This window comes from Wolffia australiana, chromosome 5 (genome assembly GCF_029677425.1).
Source record: "Wolffia australiana isolate 7733 chromosome 5, ASM2967742v1".
Taxonomy (NCBI): Eukaryota; Viridiplantae; Streptophyta; class Magnoliopsida; order Alismatales; family Araceae; genus Wolffia; species Wolffia australiana.
The window spans coordinates 5,480,028-5,507,912 of NC_135839.1; the positions used below are offsets into that span (position 1 = coordinate 5,480,028).

The window sequence follows — 27,885 nt, forward strand, 5'->3', positions numbered from 1 at the left end:
GGGGGAGAGATACAGATAAAAGATGGAGAGTGAGAGAGAGACAGGGAGCAAGAGAGAGAGGGAGAGGGAGAGGGAGAGAGAGAGAGCGAGAGAGAACGCGACAAAGAGAGAGAGAGAGAGGGAGAGTCAGGGACAAAGACTGAGAGACAAAGTTAACACGAGTGAGTGATGGAGATAATGGAATGAGAACCACAGTGACACAGTGGAATCAAGCGATGGTCTGTCCCTAGCAGATAGCTCTCAGGTACAGATGGTTGGCCCAATTATCCTTGATACGAGACGTGGGGGAAGCCATTCATTCAAAGGGTCACATGCGTGGCATCCGCCGCCTTCATATTTTTTTGCATGCTCATGATGAGCGCTATTCGGTCACTGGTTGCCGCCATGGACGTATGATGGAGGACCATCCAGCGGACACCAAGCCCGGACGTCCCCAACCACGACGAGCTGCTCACGCCGATGCTCGTAACCCGGAGTTTAAGTACTATGCGTAAAGCATTTTATCTTCCCTTTTATTTGTTTGCTTTGTCTTTTTCGTTATTGGATTTCATGAACTGGGCTGGTGTTGGGCGTTGTCCTTGTCCTGTTTCTTTATTTTCATTTTATTTCCAATTGTAAGGAGAGGCCGAACCACGTCTCGCGACGGTTTGTCCTCCCCCGCGTTCTCACTTGGCACCTATCCTCATTATATAAGGGGATAGCATGCCCAAGTGAAGGTTTGAGTCATTTGTTGAAGAAAAGTTTTCCAACTCTTGTCTCCACCATATCGTAGTTAGCGCCTAGAGAGGGTTGGCTATCCTCGCCCACATCGAGACCACTCCGTGGCTAGAGCCCACGTCGTCACATCGAGATCACTCCATGGCGTCGTGTTTCAACGACCCGTCCAGATCACTCCGGGTTGCTTAAAGATTCAAGAAGTCGTTCTTTCCTTGAAGCCAAGAAGCCCTCCATTGAGATCACACCGAAGGGTCTCAAGGATTCAAGAAATCGTCATTAAGGGAGAAGCATCGTCAACCGTCACCGTCGAGATCACTCCGGGTACGCGTCGTCATCGTTCCTCCCCAAGATTTCACCAACCGCCTCCAAGAACGCCCTCTCCTTGGGAATCTTGGGTTGTTAGGCCCCAAGAAATGTCCAAGAAACCTCTTCTTGGAGGCAATCGTCCTCGTCGTTACCGTCGTGCACTGCCGCCATCGCCCTCCACCAAGATCCAGCCAAGATTCGCCTAGAACTCCCCAAGATCCCTCCAAGAAGATCAAGAAATGCTGCTCTATCACAGTCTTCTTGGGTGGCTATTTTCAAGAAACCTTCCACTTGGAGGTTTCGCACCATCTGCCGGTGTCACCACCCCTTTGAAGACCAAGAACGCCCTCTCATTGGGAATCTTGGGTTGTTAGGCCCCAAGAAACGTCCAAGAAACCTCTTCTTGGAGGCTATTGTCCCCACTAGCATTGTCATCTGCCGCCGTCATCTCCCTCCACCAAGATCCATCCCAGATTAGTCCAGAACTCTCCAAGAGCCCTCCAAGAAGATCAAGAAAGCCCCCTCTATCACAGTCTTCTTGGGTGGTTATTTTCAAGAAACCTTCCACTCGGAGGTTTCGCACCATCCGCCGCCGCCGCCATTGTCCGCCACGATCCTGCTGCCGACTCACCTTCGTCCACCGGCCAACCCACGCTGCTTCCCACGCCGTGGACTAACGTCAATCAGGTACCTCTCCGTCTCCCCTCCATTACTTCCAGTATTAATTACCTGTCTATAGTGCCGTCTTCCGGTATCTTTTCCTCTATCCTACTTTACTCCAATAATCATTATAGGATAGCCACCTTCATCGAGAGATAGGTTTCTTCTTGTGGTTGAAGATTAATCGTTGATTCTTAGGCATCGAACATCTTCGGGCTGTCAAACGCCCCTCGCTCCTTAGACGTCTTAGTAGGTCCAACGGGTCATTGGGAGTTTAATCCGGATCAATATCTCGTTTATTGATTGATATCGACTTCCCTCCGCGTTTGTGATTGTCCGATTATTGCTCATTAAAGGGAATTCTCTCAACTTCACATTCATTCATTTAAATACGAATCCACTCATCGTTTTCCCTGTGACGTAATACGAGCCGATCGATCCCGGCCGTCTTCCAATTACATCATATCAACGTAATTATGTAACCCTTGTTCCATCTCACGTGGATCCCCTTGCTCGGGTACATAAAGTCCAATTCCATCGCCTTCACCATCCAAAATCCACCATCCATCTACCATCCACATCAATAAATAATGCTTCACAGTAGTAGCTATCATAATGATAATGTTGATCTTAACCATAACCACAAATATTATCACCATATTCATCTCACGTGGATCCCCTTGTAAGTCTAATTCGATCGCCTTCACCATCCAAAATTCACCATCCATCCACCATCCACATCAATAAATAATGCTTCACAGTACTAGCTATCATAATGATAATGTTGATCTTGACCATAACGACGAATATTATCACTATATTCATCGTCATCATTATAAAGGGTGTTACATGATCAGTGAAGCCGGCGTTGCGGGATATGATTGCCCAACGGGTGCCGGAGGTAGGCACGAAGGTGATGTGGAGGCCAGCCCACCAGTTCCTGATAATCCATTCGTATGGGAAGGAGGGGGCAACCTCATAAGACTGCTGCGTGTAAGGGGTGCCCTTTGACATCACCACGAGCGAATTGAAGACGAAGGCAGCTCGCCAGGAGACCGATAGGGCACCTAAACAAGACTAGATAGTAATGATGAATCTATCTTATACTCGCTAGAGATTAGAGGAATAGGAAACATGTATTTTTAAACATAGAATAGGATTCAATATAGCTTAGGATTAAACACAAAGAGGATAAACATAGGTAGGAATCGTCAAATAAGATTAAGATAGATAGCCATTATAAGGAAACACAACGGCTATGATTTAAAGTAGATCAAACGATCTGAATCGTTCGATCTCTGGCCATTATACAAGTTATAACGGCCACAATTTAAATAAACTAAACTTCCTATTCTGTTCGACCTGTTTAAACAGATTGAACTTACTATTCTGTTCGATTTGGTGATAACGGCAATGAGAGAAGCTTACTATATTTAGTTAGAACATATCCTACATAAACCCATCGATCGTTGTTCATTAATGCATGGGACTAAAGAGATATTAAGCTTGTTAATTGTTCCCACTTCTTCCTCTTGTTCCAACTTCTCACTCTTCTCTCTTCCTTCTCAATCTCTCTACTCCAGAGCGAGGATTGGTCGCCTTTTCATTGTATCATAGCCAGCAACGCCAATCAAGTTTTAGCCAGCTTTGACATCCAAGAAAGCGCAAAAGAAGCGTGATGCCTCAAGAGGGCATGATGTTCTAGAAAGCCAAGAAAGTCTCATGGCTCAAAGAGGTGCAACGCCCGCACCTGGTGCAGAAGCCACGTCTTTATATATATATCAGTGAGAGAAACTTGTACAGCAACCACTGGGCAAGTTCAGGTTGCATTTCCTCCAGGAATGGTTATTAATCCAGGCCTTGACAGCGACAACTTCTAGATGTGGAAAAGCTCAATTCTACCAGTATTCTACGTGTATGATTTAATGAAATTTATTGAGGGTATATCACCACCAGTTCTTATCGCAGATGTGTAGGGAAAACATGATGGAAAATCCATAATTCAAGAAGTGTTGGAGAGTTGATCAGCAACTCCTGGGATTTATCCATCAAAACATTTCAGATTTTGTAGGGTAGTACATCAGAAAAGCTAAATCTTTGCGAGAAGCTTGGGAAAGCTTGGAAGCCACTTTCGTGAGCTGGAACCAATCTTGACTCATGGAGCTTCAAAAAACATTTCACAACATGAAGAAAGGTACTCTAAGTGTTGAAGATTACATTAAGTAATTTAAAGAAGTTGTAGAATCCTCAGAAGGGATGGGACATCTAGTGGATGAGTCGTCAATCATTTACACATTTCTTAGATGACTATGATTTGCATACTCTCGGTTTGTAGTAAGCATCAATGCAAATTTATATCACCTCAAATTTGATGAAATAGTGGCACACTTTAAGTCACACGATGCTTTTCTTGTCTATGAACAAGAAGAAGAGAGGAATTATTTTCTTCCCATAATTAACAACTTGCAGATCCAAAGAAGCCAGCATGGTACCAGCTACCAAAGATGAAACTTTGGAGTACAAAACAGGTACAATGCTCCATATAGAGGACGTGGAAGAGGAAGAAATCAGAGGTTCCAACCTAGGTGCCAGATCTGCTTCCAATTTGGTCATGGAGCAAGGGAATGCTCAGAGTTCCAGATTTCAAGGACACAACAACCAAATGCTCAAGCGTACGTCTCCACAGTGAACCAAGAGTGGTACCCCGATAGTGGAGCAACCCACCATGTGACAGCAGATCAAAACTCTCTGTCCCATTCACAGCCTTTTCTACACAATGATCAACTTTAGATAGGTAATGGCGCAGGTTTGAAAAGTTTATCTATTGGATCTTCAAAACTTACTACAGTAAACCGAATTTTACATTTGAAAGATATTCTTCGTGTCCCTGATATCACCAAGAATCTATTATCAGTTCATAAATTTGCTAGAGATTATAAAGTGTTTATTGAATTTGATGACTACTTTTGTCGTGTGAAGGACAAGAAAACTCGTTAGGTTCTACTCAAGGGAACAGTTAGAGATGGACTTTACCGTCTAGATAGTCAAGACTTTCTCAAACATGCACTTATTTGCGAAAAAGCATCTTCAGAAACATGGTACTCTCGACTCGGACATCCACAATTGAGAATTTTTAACTCGTTTTTAAATAAGTTTGGTCTTCCTGTTTCTTCAACCGTGCAATTTAGCTAAATCGTGCAATTTAGCTAAATCTCACAAGTTACGTTTTGCGAATTCTGATCATACTTTGAATCAGGTTTTAGAAGTCATTCATTCAGATTTATGGGTACCTTCTGCAGTAATTTCTCGGTTAAGATTTTCTTATTATGTAGTGTTTATTGACGATTTCACTAAATATACATGGATTTATCCTCTGAAAAAGAAAAGTGATATTCTCAATGTTTTTATTGAATTTCAGAAATGAGTAGAAAATCAGTGGAATGCCAAAATTAAATATGTACAGTCTAATTGCGGTGGATAATTTCAATCACTAAATAATTACTTGAAATCACTTGGAATAATTCATAGGGTATCTTGTCCTCATACACCTGAGCAGAATGCTACTGCTAAAAGAAAACATAGACATATAATTGAAACATCACTTGCATTGTTAAAACCTACTAATATGCCTAAGTATTTTTGGGATGAGGCAGTAGCCACTTCTGTTTTTCTTATTAATCGACTAGTTACACCAGTACTTAGAAATAAGTCTCCTTATGAAATTTTGTTTAAAATATTGAGACCATATGCTCACAATAAGCTCGAAGATAGATCCGAAACATGTATTTTTTTTGGCTACGGCTCAATGTATCATGGATACCCGTGTTTTTTTATATCTCTAGACATATTGTTTCTTTATGATAATTCATTTCCGTTTAAAGTATATCAAAATAACAAGCATGATCAATACAAAAGGATTTTGAGTTCATTTCCTTTAGATTTATTTAATTCCTCAATTAAGTCATCTGCATCTTCAAATATTTCCAACAACACTAATATTCTAAAATTAGTATCTTATCAATTATGTGATCAAATGCAATCTCCATCCTCAAATGACTATAATACTGAATTGAACAGCCTATCCAGATCACAATCACCGTATGGTCTTGACTTTAGTCAAAATACAACTGACACGGACAAACCAATTCAGTCAGTTTGATCCAGGAGGGGCGTCTAGGATGTCATCCCATTGTCATCGAGTAAGCTAGCTCGGCGACAATAACGATACGTATCGCGAGACGGCTAGGTCGGGTCAGATCGTTGACCGATTAAATCGTTCGGTCTGCTGGCGGATCAGCTAGATCGTTCATGCGATCAATTGGCCGTTCCCGTCAGGTGGTCGGGTCGCCCGATCAGTCGAGATAGGGTCAGTTCGTCGATCGATCTGTTTGTTTGGTCGGCTGGTGGGTCGGCTGGATCCTTCAGTCAGGCGGTCGGTAGTTCCCCTTAAGTTGTCGAGCGGCCACGATCAGCCAGGGCTGCGTGGCGGTGTTGAATAAGAAACGATGGCGACGGCTCGGGGAAGACTGACGGGCTGGTCGGCCTTTTCCTTAACAGCGTCAGAATGCGCTCGAGCGTGGCACGAGGGCTTTGGCAGGCGAAGTCAGCGCTGGCAGCGTCGGTGCTTCTGACTACGGGGCCGTGTCGTTAGCCTGTGCTGCTGTGAATCCCTCTTCTCTTTCTCCTTCTCCCTCTTCATTTCCTTTTCCTCTTCTTCTGCTCTTCTTCCTTCTCTTTATGTTATTCTCAAACGAGGAAGGACAGACCACAGTCTGCTCGATGAAATGCCTCTTAGAAAATAGGGTCTCAAAGCAGCCTAGCGCTCCCTCTCTTCCGCTATAACGGGGGAGAAGAGATGGGCCCTTACATGGGCCTTAGGGAAGTCCATCAGGGGAGCCTTTGTAAATGGGCTCCCCCCATTACAACAAAGAAAAGGACATTAGATAATGGAAAGAAAAGAGGGGAAATTGGGGGAATAAAAGCACGACGAAAACTAGACGGACTAGAACGGAATAAAAGCAAAACACGAGAGAAGGATAGACGAAAAGCGGGAAAGATAGATGAAAGATCGCCTGGTCTTCAACGTCATGGGCTTGGGCATGGATGAGGTCAATGACGATCCTCGATGGTGTGCGCCATCACAGTTAGTCCAGTGACTGAAACAATAAACAAATCTCTCCTAGCTGCAATTACTGAGAAATATCCATAAATTATTTCAACATTTGATCAAACTCCCAAGTCAAATGTTGAATTGAAAACAAGAAAAATTACAACTATATATAAGGCTCTAAGGAAATTGTTCTCGTGTTGGGTTAGACACCTAATTCCATCATACTTTCATACTCTAAAAACATATATTCCTGAACCAACTTCGTTTACCATTGCATCCAAAGACCTGAATTGGATGCAAGCAATGACCTCTGAATTTCAAGCATTACTTAAAAGCAATACATGGACTCTTGTACCTCGAAATCCAAATTTACGCAGTATTGGCTGCAAGAAGTTTTTAAAGTGAAATATAAACCGTATGTGGAGATAGAACGGTACAAAGGTTGGTTGGTTGCAAAAGGTTCCAACCAACGGGAAGGTAGACATTTTAATGAAACATTTAGTCCGGTTGTTAAATATACTACAATTAGACTTATGTTATCCATAGCAGTGAGTCAGAATCGGCAGATACATCAGTTAGATGTATCAAATGCTTTTCTACACGGTGAACTGCACGCGAGATCAACTACATGGAACAACCCGCTGGATTCAAAGATAATTTTTTCCCTGTTCATATCTGTCTCTTAAACAGATTCATAAATGGGGTCAAACAGTCCCCACGTGCTTGGTTTAGAAAAACTTACCAACAAATTAATAGCACTTGGTTTCATCGGTTCGAAAACAGGTACTTCCATATTTTTTAAGTTTAGTCCTAACCCCCCCTTTATTTTGATTTATGTCAATGATATTTTAGTACTCAGTCCACATTCTTCAGATATCATAAATCTTGTCCAACAATTACATTCTGAATTCGCTATTAAAAACCTGGGTACTGCTCGATATTTCTTGGGAATTGAATTTCTGAAACATGAAAATAATTATTTCCTCACACAATCAAAATACATCTTCACTACCCTTTAACGAACTAATATGCAACACTGGAAGCCACTTACTACCCCTTTTGCACTCACTAAACCTGTCGACTTTGATGTTCCACTAAAGGCCGGAGCTATTTATCGGCATACAATTGATGCGTTACAATATTTAACTTTAACACGGCCTGATATTCAGTTTGATGTGAATAAGGCCTGTTAGAAAATGCACCCACCAAGAGAGGGTGACTGGCAGTTTCTCAAACATATACTTATTTACTTAAAAGGTACTGTATATCACGGTTTATGCATCTACAATGATCCATGTTTTACTTTAAATGCTTTTAGTGATGCTGATTGGGCAGGCAGTAAAATAGATAAAAGTTCTACTAGTGCTCATCTTCTGTATACTGGAAAAAATATTTATTGTCTCATGGAGTTCTAAGAAACAACAAACTGTGGCGAGATTAAGTACAGAAGGCGAATACAAAACATTACCAACTATGTAGCTGAAATCCTTTGGATACAATCTCTCCTTAAAGAAAATCAAATTCAACCAACAAACACTCCAATTCTGTTGTGTGACAACATTGTGGCCAGATATCTAGCTGCAAACTCGGTATTTCATGCTCGAACTAAACATATAGAAATTGATTTCCATTCTGTTCGTGAACAGGTGGCCTCCAAGAACATATGTGTCAAGTTTGTCAAAGGCGATGAACAGCTAGCAGATGCATTTACAAAGTCTCTACCACAACGCCTATTCCTGTAGCAACGATCCAAGCTCAACATCTTGGACCGGCCGTTGCGCTTGAGGGGGGATGAAGACAAAGGCAGCTCTCCGGCAGACCGATAAGGCACCTACACAAGAGTAGATAGTAATGATGAATCTATCTTCTACTCGCTACAGATTAGAGGAATAGGAAACATATAACTTTAAATACAGAATAGGATTCAATATAGCTTAGGCTTAAACATAGAGAGGATAAACATTAATAGGATTCATCAAACGAGATAAAAATAGATAGCCGTAACGGCTGTCTATACAAGTTATAAGGGAACATAACGGCTATGATTTAAAGTAGATAGAACAATCTGAATCGTTAGATCTGTGGCCGCTATACAAGTTAGAACGGCCACGATTTAAACAGATTGAACTGCCTATTCTGTTCGATCTGTTTAAACAGATTGAACTGACTATTCAGTTCAATCCAGATAGCGGCAATGAGAGAAACTTACTATATTTAGTTAGAACCTATCCTATATAAACCCACCGATCGTTGTTCATTAATGCATGAGAATAAAGAGATATTAAGCTTGCTACTTGTTACTTCTTGTCACCACTCACTCTTCTCTCTTCCTTCTCAATCTCTCCACTCCAAAGCGAGGATTGGTCGCATTTTCACGAACTTCCGTCGGTGGCTCCTGCGACAGAGGTGATGAACAAGTTCTTCGCCCACTGCGCCATGATCCAGTCCTGGAATCCCCTCACACAAGTGAATTTTAGACGTAGAAAGCGCATTGATCCGGCAGAAAAGATAGACAGATAGGTAGATAGATAGATAGGTAGATAGATAGATAGATAGACAGAGAGAGAGACTGAGTGAGAGAGAGAGAGGGAGAGAGAGGGGGGGGAGAGAGGGGGGGGGGAGAGAGGGAGAGAGAGAGGGGGAAAGTGAGAGAGAGAGCGAGAGAGAGAAAGAGAGAGGGGGGGGAGAGCGGGAGAGAGAGAGGGGGAAAGAGAGAGAGAGAAAGAGAGAGGGAGAAAGAGCGAAAGAGAAAGTCCGAGAGGGAGAGAGAGACGAAGAGAGAAAGGGAGAGAGAGAGAGAGGGAGAGAGAGAGAGAGAGAGAGAGAGAGCGAGAGAGAGAGAGAGAGAGAGAGAGAGAGAGACAGAGAGAATGAAAAACTGACAGGGTCAGAAGGAGAAGAGATAGCTGTAGCAAAGTAAAACGAGGAAAGAGATATTGCGGAAGTTCGGCTGAATGGGAATGATAGAGCCAAATAAAATCGAGTTGAATAAGAAAGAGATTTTTGAGGGTTCGCAATACTGATAAAGGGATTGATAAAATATAAGTGGAGTGAGAGAGCAAGCCATTAAACAAATGGGTCAGGTGAGAAGAAGCGAGATTTCAAAGCCTTGTTTGGTGATGAGGAGACCTTTAGAGTTTCAATGATTAGTTGAGGAGGATATTAAGAATGAAAAAGGCGGATGCAGTGAGAAGTAGATGGAGAATAAAAATCGTACGACGAGGCGGATATTCAGGGTTAAAAAGTTGGGTAGAGTGAGAAATAAATCATTCAGTAGGGAGACAGAGAGGGAGATATATACATATATATATATATACATTTATATATACATTTATATATACATATATATATATATATACATTTATATATACATATATATATATATACATTTATATATACATATATATATATATATATATATATATATATATATATATATATATATATATATATATATATGTAAAGAGGGAGAGAGGAATGAGGGAGGTAACATTGTGAAGTATGGGGAGAGCTCGTGGACTTGAGAAGTGAAGCTCGCGCCGGCGTCCATGACCAAAGCCCAAAGATTGTCGCATGAGGCGACGCAGCTGATGAACAGGCCATCTCTGAGACCTCTGGACACCTGATACGGTAGCTGGTCTCCGTCCACGCTGTAGTGGTACCTGTTTGCGCGTGACCAAATAGAAAAAACAATTTTATCGATTAATAAACCGGAAAAATCGCCTCAAAACCGAGAACGAGACAAACTAAAGATTTTGTAAAACACGGGGCTTATGAAGGATGACCCTCTATTTCTCTCTCTCAGTATTCTCTGTTCGAACTATAGGGGGGGGGGAACCTTTCAAAGAGCAATTGAGATTGTCTTAAAGAAGAAACTAAACTAAATGCGGTGTTTAGGAAGAAGATAGATGGAAAACTTTTCCAAACCTCTGCTTCATAGGCTTTCTCATGTCGTAAACCGATATCCACTGAGTAGAAGGAACGCCGACTCGCACTCTCTTAGGAGGTTGACCGTCGTCCTCTATCGTGAGTCTGCCACGCTTGCGACTGACTTGAGATACCATCTTCTGAGCCCCGTCGGTGAGGACCGGGCGAAGAGCTGGGTTCGTCCCCACAAGCCCGTCAAAGAGGGAAATCAATTTAGCGTAGTGGGGCTCCTCGTCAGACTTCAAGTTAACGACGGCTTCGAGAAACTCTTTGAACGGCAACGGACACGTCAAGCAAAGCATTTCCGGCGAGGTCTCCATCTTCTTCTGACAGACTAGAAAGGTTTTATCATTCTTTTCGCCGTCGATTGAGCTCTACGGTAGGCTCCCGGTGTGAAGGAATATGAGCGTGTAGGCAAGAGATTCCAAGTCATGTCTTCTGCTGGAGGTTCTCCCGAGGTTGGCATGAACGCTGGCGTACCGCGATGTCCCCCTACAAGAAAATAAATATAGGGAAAAAACATGAAAACCGCTGGCCTACCCCAGACTTCTTGTTTTATCTGTATATGTATATGTGTAAATAAAAAATCCAGAAATAACTAAACTGAAAAAATCCGGGCGTTGATCGTATTCTACATGCTGCCCGCTGGAGCTGTCTCTCCATCCCGTCGCTTCACAGAGAGAGGACGATTGGTAGATAGGTACATAGGTACATAGATAGGATATCAGATAAATAGATAGCTACGTAGATAGATAGAAAGATTGGTAGATAGGTACATAGATAGATAGGATATCAGATAGAAAGATGGATAACTAATCTGATAGAAAGATCGATAGATACATACACACATAAATAGATAGATAGATAGAAAATCAGATAGGCAGATAGCTAGATAGATAATTCGACTGTTAGAGAGATAGATAGCAACGTAGATAGATAGAAAGATTGGTAGATAGGTACATAGATAGATAGGATATCAGATAGAAAGATCGATAACTAATCTGATAGAAAGATCGATAGATACATACACACATAAATAGATAGATAGATAGGAAATCAGATAGGTAGATAGCTAGATAGATACATCGACTGTTAGAGAGATAGATAGCTACGTAGATAGATAGAAAGATCAGTAGATAGGTACATAGATAGATAGGATATCAGATAGAAAGATCGATAACTAATCTGATAGAAAGATCGATAGATACATACATACATAAATAGATAGATAGATAGAAAATCAGAAGGTAGATAGCTAGATAGATAGATCGACTGTTAGATAGATAGATAGCTACGTAGATAGATAGAAAGATCATTAGATAGGTACATATATAGATAGGATATCAGATAGAAAGATCGATAACTAATCTGATAGAAAGATTGGTAGACACGTACATACATAGATAGATAGATAGAAATCAGATAGATAGATAGCTAGATAGATAGATACCAAGATCGACTGTTAGATAGATAGATAGATCGAATATTAGATAGAAAGATCTATAGAAAATCTGATAGAAATACTGATAGATACGTAGATACATAGATAGATAGATAGATAGGTAGATAGAAAGCTACATAGAAAGTTCGATAGATGGCTAGATCGACAGATAGATAGATAGAAAGATCTTCAGATAGATACATAGATAGATAGAACATTAGATAGAAAGATCGATAGAAAATCCGCCAGAACGATCGATAGATAGGTACCTTGCTGGCGGCGCGCTTTCGCTTCTCTGTCACGAGCTCGCTCGAGGTTGAAGACGATGACACCGACTTCCAAAAGAAAGAAGACCAAGAGAATTGCCTTCCGAAGTTCTGATGGTACTCCAAGGGAAGAATCGTGCTCCCGCCGAATCTCTTTCAAAGGACTAGGGCTGGCGGCGTGTTTCTCTCTTTAATTTCGTCCCTAGGGGACGAAATTTTGTCCCAGAGCCTTTGGACGGTCCGAAACTTCGTCCAGGATAGGTAGGACAGGACGGTCCCATAGGACACTTCGTCCCGTCCTTCGTCCCGAGAGAACTGCTGGACGTCAGCTGGGACGAAGTTCGTCCTGTCTCGTCCGGGACGATCCGGAAGTATATTCCCTCATATAGAGGAAGTGGGGTTTGGCCCATTAAACCCAAAACACAAAATAAAATAGGAAAACAAAAGCAAACTAACCTATGACTTCTAGGAAACGAAAACAACTAGGGGAAACCAAGGGGAGGATAGCAAGGGAGGAGGGGATATCCTTATAGGATGAACCTCCCTCCTTACACCTGACATTACGATTCAGAAAACGACGAACTACGAAAACCACGATTCAAACAACGAGCAAAAATGGAAAGTAAAGATGACAATAAGGTGTCCATTACCCGGAATACTTGAATCCGGGCGTGCGTACCGACGCCTTGGCTTGTCAAGCAGGCTGAACGCGAACGGCCAGTGCTGTCGAGGGCGGCGGTGACGTCTCCGAAGGCATATCCGGGGCTTGGGCTGGTAATAATGGGGAGGACGGTGACGTCTCCGAAGGCGTATCTAGGGTTGCCATTGGGGCTGCGCCATCAGGAAGCCACCTGCGCACATACAAAATGGAATTCTATTTCTACATGTTTAGTTTCTGCATGGATACTGCTTGACGAAATATGTGGCCCCGATGTTATCACACCATAAAACTGGACTATGATCCCGATCTCATCAGAGCGATGAGGACGTCTACAGCCGAACGGAATCAATCCGTAGGGCTCACACGCAACAGACATACTCGTCCGTACCGGTAAGACACTCAAAAAAAGCGTAGTTTTCTCTTGTTTAACTGCACTCAACTACCTAGCCCGAGCGCGGTGGAGTCGGAACAAAATATACTACAAGGAGTAAATGAACGAGGGACCGGAAGTACAGCGTACCTCGACGGTGTGGCTCGTAATGCGGTGATTCGTCGACGGTCGGCGGTCAGAGCGGGTTCGATGAAAGGCATCGGAGAGATCGCGCCAGCTCGACGTGCAGCGCGAGGATGTGCGGCTCTACGCGAGGGCGACCAAGCTTCACGGGCCAAAGCGATGAAGACACGTCCAGGGGCAGAAGAGTCAACCGGTCAGCATGACTCATCCGACCTGGTCTGATTGAACGGTCAGACTGCTCGGTCGGGTTGCTCGACTGGGTCGGTCTATCGGGTCAAACTTTGGCCGCAGATCAGGTCGGATTATTGGATAGTCTGATCGGTCTAGGTCGGTTTGGATTGTTGATCAATTAAATCATTTGGTTTGCCGGCGGGTCAGCTGGATCAATTAGTCAATTGGCCATTCTCGCCAAGTGGTCGGGTCGCCCGATAAGTCGATATCGAGTCTGTTCGTTGACCGATCTGTTCGTTTGGTCTGTTGACGTGTCGACAGGACCCTTTAGTCGGCCGGTCGGAAGTTTCCATAAAGTTGTCTAGTGGCCACGATTGGCGAGGCCTACATGGCGACATTAAATGAGAAACGGTTGTGACTGCTAGGGGAACAATGATGGCGAAGCACTCTAATATCTGGTTTTTTTTCTCTAAGTTTGGTTAAAATTCCATGTTTTTGTTTAGGGTTTTTTCCCTTTGTAATTTAAGGGGTCTATATATAGGTCCCCTAGGGTAAGAGCAAGAACAAGTCCATTTTGAACTTTTGAAAGAAAGATCCCGTTCCGTTTTGAGAGTAGGAGAGTGAAGGGCGGACGGGACGGGGCCGACTATGGCTGCCCGTCCCTTTCCGCCCCCCCCTCCCCCGGTTCCGTCAGAACAGACCGACGGAACCCTAGGCGGCAGCCGCCGCCGGGACCCAGGTCGAAGGGTCGCCGTCCGAATCGTGGAGCTGCCGCCCGAGCACGGGCCGCAGTTCCCCGCAGCGGCCGCAGCCACCGGAGCGGCCGCAGTGGTCACAACGGCTGCAGCCGCCCGCATCCACAACGGCCGTAGCCGGCTGTAGTCGCCTCAGCCGCCTCAATGGCCGTGGCCGCCGGAGCAGCTACAGCGGTCGCAACGACTACAGCCAAAGCGGCCTCAACCGGGGTGCCGAGCGCAGCTACCGAAGCGGCCGCAGGAGCCGGACCCGCCACAGCACGGCGGCCCGCCACCCCGCGCTGCGCCCCGCATTGGGCCGCCCTCAGTCGCGCCGTTTGGCCCGAGCCCAATGGGCCAGAGCTGTTATCCACGCACCGAGGCCCAATCCGCTAGTCCAACTTCAGCTATCTGAGGCACCGTATCATGTGCCCCGAGGCGCCGCAACCACCCTCCGGGAAGCCCAACCGCCATGCACGCATCTTGAGGATGCCACGACCGCCCTATGCTCGTTAACGGGCCTAATTTAATGGGCCGCCGCAAATCATGGTGGCCCCATCTGGCCCAAGCCCGAGGCTTGTTACCCCGAAGGAGGCCCCTTACCGCGGTCCAATATCCTGGCTATCTCCGGCCGCTGCCGCCACTATCATCGGCTGCCACCGCCACCGCCATCTTTGGTCGCCGCCGCTTCCGACTGCCGTCGACTCCGGCCGCCGCGGACCTTCACCGTGGCCGCCGCCATCTCCAGCCGCCGCCGCCGCCATCTCTGGTCGCCGGCGCATTCATCTCCAGCTGCCGCCGCCATCTCCGGCCGCGGTCGCCGTCTCCGGCCACCGCCGCCATCTTTGGCCGCTACCGCCTCCGGCCGTCGCCATCCCCGGCTGCTGCTGCCGCCATCTCTGGTCGCCGCCGCCGCCATCTCCTGCCGCCGTCGTCATCTTTGGCCGCCGCCGCCATCGGCCACCGTCGTCTCCTTTTACCGACGACTCTGGCCGCCACCGCCGCCGCTGCCATCTTCCGACCGCCACCTTTATCTTCATCCACTGCTGCCTCCATCTCCGGCCACTGCTGCGTCCGGCTGCCGCTGCCGTCTTTGATCGCCGCCACCGCCGCCATCTCCGGCCCCAGCCGCCACCGTCGCCGCCACCATCTACGGCCGCCGCCATCCTTATCTCTAGCTGCCGCAGCCTTCGGCCGCCGCCACTACTATTTTCGTCCTCCGCGCTATCACGGACCGCCATGGCCACTATCTCCGCCCGCCGCTGCCACTGCTGCTGACCGCCGCCGCTTACCGCACGACGTCGCCCTTGGTCATCGTATGCAGCTACTAGTTCGCCGCCGTCTTCGTACTCCGGCACCCAACGAATTGAGGACCCTACGCAGAACCTTTCCGGGACATTGCACCGACAGCGGGACGTGGCGTCCAAGATGATCATCCCCGAGCCAGACGAATGGACCCACGCCCAGCGCAGGACGTTGACGACGTCCACCCTGCATCAAAGACCAACGGGCTAGTCGGCAATTTCCCTCACAGCGTCAGAATGGGCTCGAACCCGGCACGAGGGCTTTGGCCAGTGAAGTCAGCGCCAACAGCGTCGGTGCTTCTAACTATGTGGCCGTGTCGTTAGCCTGTTCTGCTGCGAATCCCTCTTCTCTTTCTCCTTGTCCCTCTTCCTTTCCTTCTCCCTCTTCTTCTCCTCTTCTTCCTGCTCTTTCTGTTCTGCTCAAACGAGGAAGGAGAGACCACAGTCTGCTCAATGAAATGCATCTTAGAAAATACGGTCTCTAAACAGCCTAGGGCTCCCTCTCTTCTGTTATAAAGGGGGAGAAGAGATGCGCCCTTACATGGGCCTTATGGAAGTCCATTAGGGGAGCCTTTGTAAATGGGCTCCCCTATTAAAACAAAGAAAAGGACATTAGATAATGGAAAGAAAACAGGGGAAATGTGGGGAATAAAAGCACGACGAAAACTAGACAGACGAGAACGGAATAAAAGCAAAACACGAGGGAAAGATAGACGAAAAGCGGGAAAGATAGATGCAAGATCACCTGGTCTTCAACGTCGTGGGCGTGGATGAGGTCAATGACGATTCTCGATGGCGTGCCCCATCACAGTTAGTCCACTCAGTGAAACAATAAACGAATCTCTCCCAGCTGCAGTTATTGAGAAATATCCAGAAATTATTTAAACAATTGATCAAACTCCCAAGTCAAATGTTGAATTGAAAATAAGAGAGTTTACAAAGTGAAATATAAACCATATGAAGAGATAGAATGGTACAAAGCTAGGTTGGTTGAAAAAGGTTACAACCAATAGGAAGGTTTTGATTTTAATGAAACATTTAGTCCAGTTGTTAAATATACTACAATTAGACTTATGTTATTCAGAGCAGTGAGTCAGAATCAGCATATACATCAGTTAGATATATCAAATGCTTTTCTACACGGTGAACTACACGAGATCAACTACATGGAACAACCCCCTGAATTCAATGATAATTTTTTCCCTGTTCATATCTGTCGCTTAAACAGATCCATATATGGGCTCAAACAGTCCCCACGTGCTTGGTTTAGTAAACTTACCAACAAATTAACAGCACTTGGTTTCATCGGTTCCAAAACCGTACCTCCTTGTTTTTTAAGTTTAGTCCTAACCTCATCTTCATTTTGATTTATGTCAATGATATTTTAGTACTCAGTCCACATTCGTCAGATATCATAAATCTTGTCGGACGATTACATTCTGAATTCGCTATTAAAAACCTGGGTACTGCTCGATATTTATTGGGAATAGAATTTCTGAAACATGAAAATAATTATTTCCTCGCACAATCAAAACACATCTTCACTACCCTTTAACGAACTAATATGCAACACTGTAAGCCACTTACTACCCCTCGTGCATTCACTGAACCTGTCGACTTGGATGTTCCACTAAAGGCCAGAGCTATCTGTCGGCATACAATTGATGCGTTACAATATTTAACTTTAACACGGCCTTATATTCAGTTTGATGTGAATAAAGCCTGTTAGAAAATGCACCCACCCAGAGAGGGTGACTGGAAGTTTCTCAAACATCTACTGAAATACTTAAAAGGTACTGTATATCACGGTTTATGCATCTACAATGATCCATGTTTTACTTTAAACGCTTTTAGTGATGCTGATTGGGCAGGCAGCAAAATAGATAGAAGGTCTACTAGTGCTCATCTTCTGTATATTGGAAAAAATAAATCTTCTCTCATGGAGTTCTAAGAAACAACAAACTGTTGCGAGATCAAGTACAGAAGGCGAATACAAAACATTACCCAACTGTGAAGCTGAAATCCTTTGGATACAATCTCTCCTTAAAGAAAATCAAATTCAACCAACAAACAGTCCAATTCTGTGGTGTGACAACATTGGGGCCACATATCTAGCTGCAAACCCGGTATTTCATGCTCGAACTAAACATATAGAAATAGATTTCCATTCTGTTCGTGAACAGGTGGCCTCCAAGAACATATGTGTCAAGTTTGTCAAAGGCGATGAACAGCTAGCAGATGCATTTACAAAGTCTCTACCACAACGCCTATTCCTGTAGCAACGATCCAAGCTCAACATCTTGGAGCGGCCGTTGCGCTTGAGGGGGGATGAAGACAAAGGCAGCTCTCCAGCAGACCGATAAGGCACCTACACAAGAGTAGATAGTAATGATGAATCTATCTTCTACTCGTTACAGATTAGAGGAATAGGAAACATATAAGTTTAAATATAGAATATGATATAATATAGCTTAGGCTTAAACATAGAGAGGATAAACATTAATAGGATTCATCAAACGAGATAAAAATAGATAGCCGTAACGGCTGTCTATACAAGTTATAAGGGAACATAACGGCTATGATTTAAAGTAGATAGAACAATCTGAATCGTTAGATCTGTGGCCGCTATACAAGTTAGAATGGCCACGATTTAAACAGATTGAACTGCCTATTCTGTTCGATCTGTTTAAACAGATTGAACTGACTATTCAGTTCGATCTGGTGATAACGGCAATAGAGAGACTTACTATATTTTGTTAGAACCTATCCTATATAAACCCACCGATCGTTGTTCATTGATGCATGAGAATAAAGAGATATTAAGCTTGCTACTAGTTCCCTCTTCTTGTCACCACTCACTCTTCTCTCTTCCTTCTCAATCTCTCTACTCCAAAGCGAGGATTGGTCGCCTTTTTCACGAACTTCCGTCGGTGGCTCCTGCGACAGAGGTGATGAACAAGTTCTTCACCCACTGCGCCATGATCCAATCCTGCAATCCCCTCACACAAAAGAATTTTAGACGTAGAAAGCGCATTGATCTGACAGCAAAGTTAGATCGATGGACAGTTAGATAGATAGGTAGATAGATAGATAGATAGAGAGAGAGAGAGACTGAGTGAGGGAAAGAGAGTGAGAGAGAGAGAGGGAGAGAGAGGGGGGAAAGAGAGGGAGAGAGGGGGGGGGGAGAGAGGGAGAGAGAGAGGGGGAAAGAGAGAGAGAGAGAGCGAGAGAGAGAAAGAGAGAGAGGGAGGGAGAGCGAAAGAGAAAGTGCGAGAGACAGAGAGAGACAGAGAGAGAGAGAGAGAGAGAGAGAGAGAGAGAGAGAGAGAGAGAGAGACAGAGAAAGAGAGAGAACGGGAGAGAGAAAGAGCTATAAAAACTTGGCTGGGTCAGAAGGAGAAGAGATAGCTGTAGTAAAGTAAAACGACGAAAGAGATATTGCGGAAGTTGGGCTGAATGGGAATGATAGAGCCAAATAAAATCGAGTTGAATAAGAAGGAGATTTTTGAGGGTTCGCAATACTGATAAAGGGATTGATAAAATATGAGTGGAGTGAGAGAGCGAGCTATTAAAGAAATGGGTCAGGTGAGAAGAAGCGAGATTTCAAAGCCTTGTTTGGTGATGAGGAGACCTTTAGAGTTTCAATGATTAGTTAAGGAGGATATTAAGAATGAAAAAGGCGGATGCAGTGAGAAGTAGATGGAGAATAAAAATCGTACGACGAGGCGGATATTCAGAGTTAAAAAGTTGGGTAGAGTGAGAAATAAATCATTCAGTAGGGAGACAGAGAGGGAGATATATACATATATATATATATACATTTATATATACATATATATATATATACATTTATATATACATATATATATATATACATTTATATATACATATATATATATATATACATTTATATATACATATATATATATATATAAAAAGAGGGAGAGAGGAATGAGGGAGGTAACCTTGTGAAGTATGGGGAGAGCTCGTGGACTTGAGAAGTGAAGCTCGCGCCGGCGTCCATGACCAAAGCCCAAAGATTGTCGCATGAAGGGACGCAGCTGATGAACAGGCCATCTCTGAGACCTCTGGACACCTGATGCGGTAGCTGGTCTCCGTCCACATTGTACTGGTACCTGTTTGCGGGTGACCAAATAGAAAAAATACAATTTTACCGATTAATAAACCGGAGGAATCGCCTCAAAACCGAGAACGAGACAAACTAAAGATTTTGTAAAACACGGGGTTATGAAGAATGACCCTCTATTTCTCTCTCTCACTCTCGCTCTCAGTATTCTCTCGATTCGAACTATAGGGGGGGGGGGGGAACCTTTCAAACAGCAATTGAGATTGTCTTAAAGAAGAAACTAGACTAAATGCGGTTTTTAGGAAGAACATAGATGAAAAACTTTTCCAAACCTCTGCTTCATAGCCTTTCTCTTGTCGTAAACCGATATCCACTGAGTGGAAGGAACGCCGACTCGCACTCTCTTAGGAGGTTGACCGTCGTCCTCTATCGTGAGTCTGCCACGCTTGCTACTGACTTGAGATACCATCTTCTGAGCCCCGTCGGTGAGGACCGGGCGAAGAGCTGGGTTCGTCCCCACAAGCCCGTCAAAGAGGGAAATCAATTTAGCGTAGTGGGGCTCCTCGTCAAACTTCAAGTTAACGACGGCTTCGAGAAACTCTTTGAACGGCAACGGACACGTGAAGCAAAGCATTTCCGGCGAGGTCTCCGTCTTCTTCTGACAGACTAGAAAGGTTTTATCATTCTTTTCGCCGTCGATTGATTTCCACGGTAGGCTCCCAGTGTGAAGGAAAATGAGCGTGTAGGCAAGAGATTCCAAGTCATGTCTTCTGCTGGAGGTTCTCACGAGGTGGGCATGAACGCTGGCGTACCGCGATGTCCCCCTACAAGAAAATAAATATAGGGAAAAAACATGAAAACCGCTGGCCTACCCCAGACTTCTTGTTTTATCTGTATATGAATATGTGTAAATAAAAAATCCAGAAATAACTAAACTGAAAAAATCCGGGCGTTGATCGTATTCTACATGCTGCCCGCTGGAGCTGTCTCTCCATCGCGTCGCTTCATAGAGAGAGGACGATTCACGGTTAATTTTTCATATTTTTGTTAATATCAACTCCACAACTGTTACTAAATGATTAAGACAAACGGATGGAATCAATAGCAAATGACATGTTTTGGCAGACGACACCTACTTACCCAAGCCAAGATCAATTAGAAACAACTTATTGGCCTGCCGTGCGAAAGGCTGGCCGAGGAGAATGTTATCCAGCTTGACGTCGCCGTGCACAAACACTTTCGAATGCATCTCGGCAAAGATCGCGATGGACTCCGCGGCAATGTAAGCGACCTGAAGAAACCGACGCCTCCCACAGACAGGGCCACGTCCATCACGGTGACGTAGTAATCTCGGTTCCCTCCGATAGCGCGGTACTCTTGCTGATGGGGTGTTGCTCAAGCTTTCCGGAGGATCACCGTCGCCGGCTCCGCTTCTAGAACATTGGCGTTTTTTTTGGAAATTTTCTGTTGCAGGTCGTTACGGGATTTGTTTCAGTTTAATCACGACCGTTCGCTTGAAGGAGTTATTACGGGCAGGATGTTGCCACCTCAGCAATATGCCAGCTGTGTCGGGGAGTTAGTTAAAAGACTCGTTTTGACTTTCCCGCGTTGAACGCCTTTTATAAGGCGATATGTGTTCGATGAAATTACAGTGCGAATTTGTTTTTTTTCTTCCACCAGAGTTTTCCTTCTTTCTTCTCGCTCCTTTGCCTGTTTTAGCAGTTTCTTGAAGAGGACCTCAGGCTTCTCACAGCCAACATTTGGTATCAGAGCTTTGGCTTGACATCGTTGGGATCCTGAAGATGGCAAAGAAGGCGGGAGAACGTGGAATGGAGATGGCAGTTCCGGCAGCGACACCCCTCATGCTCTCCAAGACGAACTACCGCGTTTGGGCAATGCGGATGGAGGTATTACTCGAATCTCATGATTTGTGGTCAGTTATGGTGGACGATGATGCCCCAAAGAAGAAGGACAGAATGGCGCTCTCGGTGATCCTGAGCGCAGTGCCGGAAGACGTCATGGTCATGCTGGATGCGAAGAAGACAGCCAAGGAGAACTGGGAGATCCTATGGCAGAGGAATCTCGGCGTGGACAGAGTGATTCAGTCCCGCATACAAGGTTTGAAACGTGATTTTGAAATGCTTACTATGTCCAGGAATGATTCAGTCGTGGATTTTGCGATGAAATTCACGCAAATTCTCTCTGAGTTGCGGACTTTGGGCGAGGTGGTAGAAGAGCGAGAAGCTGTGCGGCGGTTCTTGAGGGCGACTCCTTCAAAATTCGACGCACTCACCTTGTCCTTGGAGCAATATGGAGATCTGGATAAGATAAGTCTCCATGAAGTTATTGGCTCACTCACCGTCCACGAGCTGCGACTCAAGGAGCGGGAGACTCGTGAAGAGGAGCAAGCATTGCTGGTGAAGTCCATGAACAAGATGAAAATGAAGATTGAAGAAGGATCCTCATCTCGTGGTGGAGGTCGAAATCATCACCATGGCAGAGGAAGAGGCAGAGGAAGGAGCCGAGGACGAGCTTCAGCTCATGAAGAAAACAGAGAGAGCAAGCCATTCGACAAGTCAGGAATTCAATGTTACAACTGTCAGAGATATGGGCATTTTGCATATGAATGTAGAAGCAAAAAGAAGGAGAAAGGAGATCGGGCATCCATTGCTGAGACGATTGCAGCACCGACGACCGCAAGCGTCCTTGCAACATTCTCCCTCTTGATGGCCGTAGAAGAGGCAAGTTTATCAAATTCACTCTTGCTTGGATCTGACTATGGTGTAGAATTTTCAGATTACTGGTATCTCGACACGGGAGCAACAAATCACATGTCTGGGCAGCGGAATTTCTTCTGCAACCTTGATGAGTCAGTGTCCGAATTTGTGAAATTTGGGGATAACTCAAAGATTCCAATTAGAGGCACTGGTGATATCGTGATAACACAGGAAAATGGCAGCACTCTTCGGCTTCCCAAGGTGCTTTTTGTTACTGACTTGGCAGCAAACATCCTCAGTCTTGGTAGACTGGATGAAGAAGGATGCAAGATGACCACGGCAGAAGGTAAATTGACCATATTTGATTCTAATGGGCAGTTGTTTGCAGAAGTAAAGAGATCTGAGGGGCGGCTCTATCTGCTGAAACTAAATGTGGTGGATCAATGCCTGATCACTGCAAAAGATGACTGTGAAACCTGGTTGTGGCATTCTCGTTTTGGCCACACCAGCTTTCATACATTGAAAGAAATGTCCAAGAAGAATCTTGTTGAAGGACTTCCCCAGCTCCATTTTCCTGCTGAAATCTACAGAAGCTGTGTTGCTGGAAAGCAGCATTGGGTGCCATTCCCTCAGGCATCCAATTTTCGAGCACCAAAGCCTCTGGAGCTCATTCATGCTGATTTGTGTGGTCCTATCTCACCACCCACCTTGAAAGGAAGCAGGTACTTTTTTCTAATCATTGATGATTATTCAAGACTAACCTGGGTGGCGATGTTGAGGCAGAAATCAGATGCCCTTGAGGCATTCAAGCGTTTCAAGAATGTGGCAGAAACAGAGAAAGAAGTGAAAATAAAGACACTCAGGACGGACAGAGGAGGAGAATTTACTTCCGTTGAGTTCTCAAATTTCTGTTCAGAGCATGGCATCAAGAGGCAGCTAGCTGCACCTTACTCACCTCAGCAGAATGGGGTCGTGGAGAGGAAGAACAGGACTGTACTGTCCATGGTCCGAGCCATGCTCAAGGCTAAAGAGCTTCCCAGGGAGCTTTGGGGAGAAGCTGTAAGTACAGCAATTTACATTCTCAATCGATCTATTACTAAAAGTCTACAGGGCCAAACTCCATACGAAGCTTGGACTGGTAGCAAGCCCAATGTGGATCATTTGAGAATTTTTGGGTCAATTGTGCATGTGAGACTCACCGGAGGACATGTGGGAAAGTTGGAAGATCAAAGCCATCCCATGGTCTTTATAGGCTATGAATTGGGCACAAAGGCGTATCGATGTTTTGATCCAACCACAAGCAAAGTCGTGATCAGTCGGGATGTGATTTTTGAAGAAGACCAGAAGTGGGATTGGTCGCAGCAAGGTGAAGATCCAATTTCTCTCACTTTCTCACCAGATTTATTGCTTGAATCAGGTGTAGAAGAAGAAGATGATCCTGATGAAGATCAAGAAATTATAGTGCCACAGGAAGAAAATCAGACATCTCCGGTGAGTCCAATGACAGTCAACCACTGAGGTATCGGTCATTAACTGATGTATACGCAGAGACCAGTCCTGTTGCTCTAGATGAGCAGAGCTGCCTCCTTGCTGATGAAGAGCCTCTCACTTATTCAGAAGCTGCTCGAGAAGAGGTCTGGCGACAGGCCATGAAAGAAGAAATGATGGCCATCGACAAAAATCTTACTTGGGAACTTGTGGTTCCCCCAGTTGGGTGCAGGCTAATTGGATTAAAATGGATTTTCAAATTAAAGAGAAACGCACAAGGTGAAATCATCAGACATCAAGCAAGAGTTGTGGTAAATGGCTACTCGCAGAAGAAGGGGGTTGACTATGAGGAAGTCTTTGCCCCTGTAGTCAGATTTGAGTCCATAAGAGCCTTGATTGCTCTGGCAGCTCAAAGGAGATGGGTGATTCATCACTTAGATGTGAAATCGGCGTTCCTAAATGGAGAGATTGATGAAGTCATATATGTGCAGCAGCCAGAAGGTTTTGCAGTTGAAGAGAAGGAGAGTCGTGTGCTTCGACTGAGAAAAGCTCTGTATGGGTTGAAACAGGCACCAAGGGCCTGGTATTTCAAGCTCCACAAGTGCTTATTGTCACTTGGATTTGCCAAAAGTGACTATGAGCAAGCTCTATACTTGAAGAGATCAGGTTACAAATGTTTGATTATTGGTGTTTATGTTGATGATTTGATTGTCACAGGTTCCCGTCCAGAGGAAATCGTGACATTCAAGATGCAGATGAAGAAGGAATTTGACATGAGTGATCTTGGATCACTAAGGTCATATCTTGGGATGAGGTGAAACAAGAAGAAGACATGATTTTTCTGACGCAGAAAAGCTATGCTCAGAAAATCCTGGAATGTGCAAGGTTGACTGATTGCAATGGTGTCTCCACTCCACTAGAAGCTCGCGCTAAGTTCACCCATAATGAGAAGAGTACACAGGGTGAATGCCACAGAATACAGGAGCTTAATTGGAAGCCTAAGATACCTGACCCATACAAGACCAGATTTGCTCTATTCCATAGGAATACTGAGTAGATTCATGGAGGATCCAACTCAAGAACACTATAGTGGAGTCAAGCGGGTTCTGAGATATGTGAAAGAGACAGCTGATTATGGGCATATCTACAAGAAAGAAGGTACAAATTCTGAAATATTTGGTTTCAGCGACAGCGATTTTGTAGGAGACGTAAATGATCGGAAGAGCACCTCCGGGTACATCTACTTCCTTGGTGGAAGAGCGATCAGCTGGGGATCTCCGAAGCAGGGAATTGTGGCTCTATCTTCATGTGAATCCGAATACATAGCTGCTACAGAAGCTGCACGTCAAGGTGTGTGGTTGAATCGCCTGATTTGTGAAATAAAGGGTGAAGATGAGTTGACAGTAAAATTGATGGTGGACAATCAATCTGCAATTATTTTGAGCAAGAACCCAGTCCACCGCAACCGCACCAAGCACATTGATACAAGGTATCACTTCATCCGTCAATGTGTTGAAGACAAGAAGATCGAGATAAGCTACATTCGGATGGAGGATCAACTGGCGGATATTTTCACCAAAGCTCTCGGAAGGATGAAGTTTCAAGAGATTCGAGGACGCCTTGGAGTGTGTCGTCTTCGCACGGAGGAGATAGAGCAAGGAGGAGATTGATGGGGTGTTGCTCAAGCTTTCCGGAGGATCACTGTCGCCGGCTCCACTTCTAGAACATTGGCATTTTTTTTGGAAATTTTCTGTTGCAGGTCGTTACGGGATTTGTTTCAGTTTAATCACGACCGTTTGCTTGAAGGAGTTATTATGGGCAGGATGTTGCCACCTAAGCACTATGCCAGCTGTGTCGGGGAGTAAGTTAAAAGACTCGTTTTGACTTTCCCGTGTTGAACGCCTTTTATAAGGCGATATGTGTTCGATGAAATTACAGTGCGAATTTGTTTTTTTTCTTCCACCAGAGTTTTCCTTCTTTCTTCTCGCTCCTTTGCCTGTTTTAGCCGTTTCTTGAAGAGGACCTCAGGCTTCTCACAGCCAACACTTGCCATTCGCTCGGAGCACCCAGGTTACGCCTTCGACTGCGTTTGCGCTCAAACTTCAAAGCGACCTCCGCCGGGCCGTCGCCTGAAACGGGTCGGCCAAGGAAGACCTGGCCGAACCCTCCCCCCCCCAATTTCCTCACAATCTCGTACAGGGGGGATCCTCCCACTTGAACCTGGTCCGGCACTGAACCGCTGAATTTCTCTTCCCTTTCTCCCACGGGCTTGTTAGCGCTCAGATCGCCGCGGCCATCTCCCACGGCCATGGCGCTTTTGCTTCTTTCTTTGTTCTTTTTTTTGTTTTCTTTCTTCTTTCTTTGCTCTTTTGTTCCTTTCTTTGTCTTTGGTTTTCCTTCTTTCTTTCCTTCTCTATAAATCTTTGAGTGGGATCAAGAAACGGTATTTTTTTTGGCGTTCCTCATTGGATCAAGAAACTGCAAGCGAATGTGATATCGTCTGTCACTAGAAAGCTCTTATCTTCGTTTCTTGGTTTGTGGCAGTCTTCTTCCACGTCGAAGGTTCTTACGACGTTGGATGCGGTGGCAGCCCTGGAGCGAGTCCTCGTCTACGCACTGTTCTTGCCTTCCGCACTTCTTGCACTCTTTCGCTCATGCAACCTTTGATGGAATTGCTCCGTAGATGGACCCTTGTCCCTCCTAAATTACTCTCCCACGGTTTTCATCTGAATAAAACCATATCTCTGTTCCTGTGCATGTTCCGCAGTTTCTAGATAGATGATATTCTATTCAGAAAAAATTTGGGTTTAGAATTCGAGGTTGAAGTGTTATTTAAGCCATCAAGCTTATGTAACAATATTTAATGGATTTCCTTTATGATTATATGGCAAGTAAGGATTTAACCCATTGGGGGCATGAATTTTATATTCTTTTCAGAAACCAAATATAGTTAATAAAATCAAACAAAAAGAGAGTAAAAACTAGTTCACTGAAGGTCAACAACTAATGCATGAAATTCTCAAGTCTCCAAAGTTATTTTGGTATCATTTTATTTATATTATATTTATTTTGACATGAATAATTATTTTATGTATTCAACGCCCATTTTACAAGAAAAATACCTTTCAATATAAGTTTTACAAATTTACAGGCCCACTAATTCTCATTGAAAATGAGAAGGGTCCTGACAAATCATATCATGGCTTAGCTCATAGTGTACCAAGTACTAAGCTGGAGCATACAAGATTCCGTTTGTCGCAGAGCCAACTCTAAATATAGTACACCTCTAACGACCACTAACGGTCATTGGCCCTTATTTAGGGAGGATAATGGTCCACCTACGGAGCGGTTGGATCAGAGGTTGCATGGTCAAAAGAGCGCAAGAACTGCAGAAGCCAAGAACAGTGCAAAGACGTGGACGCGCTCCAGAGTTGTTGCCGCATGCTACCTCGTATGAACCTTCGACGAAGAAGAAGATCGCCACCACTTAAGGAGGCGAACATAATAGCTTTCTCGAGGCAGACGAGATCACTTCGTCTGCAGTTTCTGGATCGAAGAAGGAACGCAAAAAAAAAATACTGTTTCTTGATCCCACACAAAGACGTATAGAGAGAAGAAAGAAGGAAGGAAAACAAAACACAGAAGAAAGAAGGGTGATGGGGGACCATCGCGACGACACGGCCACGGGACGCGCTCGACCTCTCCGAGCGGCTCGCGCCGACACCCGCGACCCCAACTTTAAATACTCATCATAAGTCTTTTATTATTTTCTGATTTTGTTG

General features: G+C 44.7%; 1 pseudogene across 1 annotated transcript; it reads right to left on the reverse strand.

The window, feature by feature from the left end:
- Window positions 1-208: 208 nt before the first annotated feature.
- On the reverse strand, window positions 209-27,412 carry LOC144703374 (casein kinase 1-like protein HD16; annotated as a pseudogene). The gene is made up of 14 exons (XR_013581525.1): window positions 26,110-27,412; window positions 23,957-24,053; window positions 23,571-23,672; window positions 23,377-23,410; window positions 22,258-22,312; window positions 21,039-21,362; window positions 20,837-20,900; window positions 20,316-20,725; window positions 10,721-10,814; window positions 10,285-10,455; window positions 9,174-9,250; window positions 2,533-2,726; window positions 2,157-2,224; window positions 209-393 (listed from the first exon to the last, which is right to left on the reverse strand). The product of XR_013581525.1 is annotated as a casein kinase 1-like protein HD16 (transcript).
- Between the last annotated feature and the right edge of the window lie 473 nt (window positions 27,413-27,885).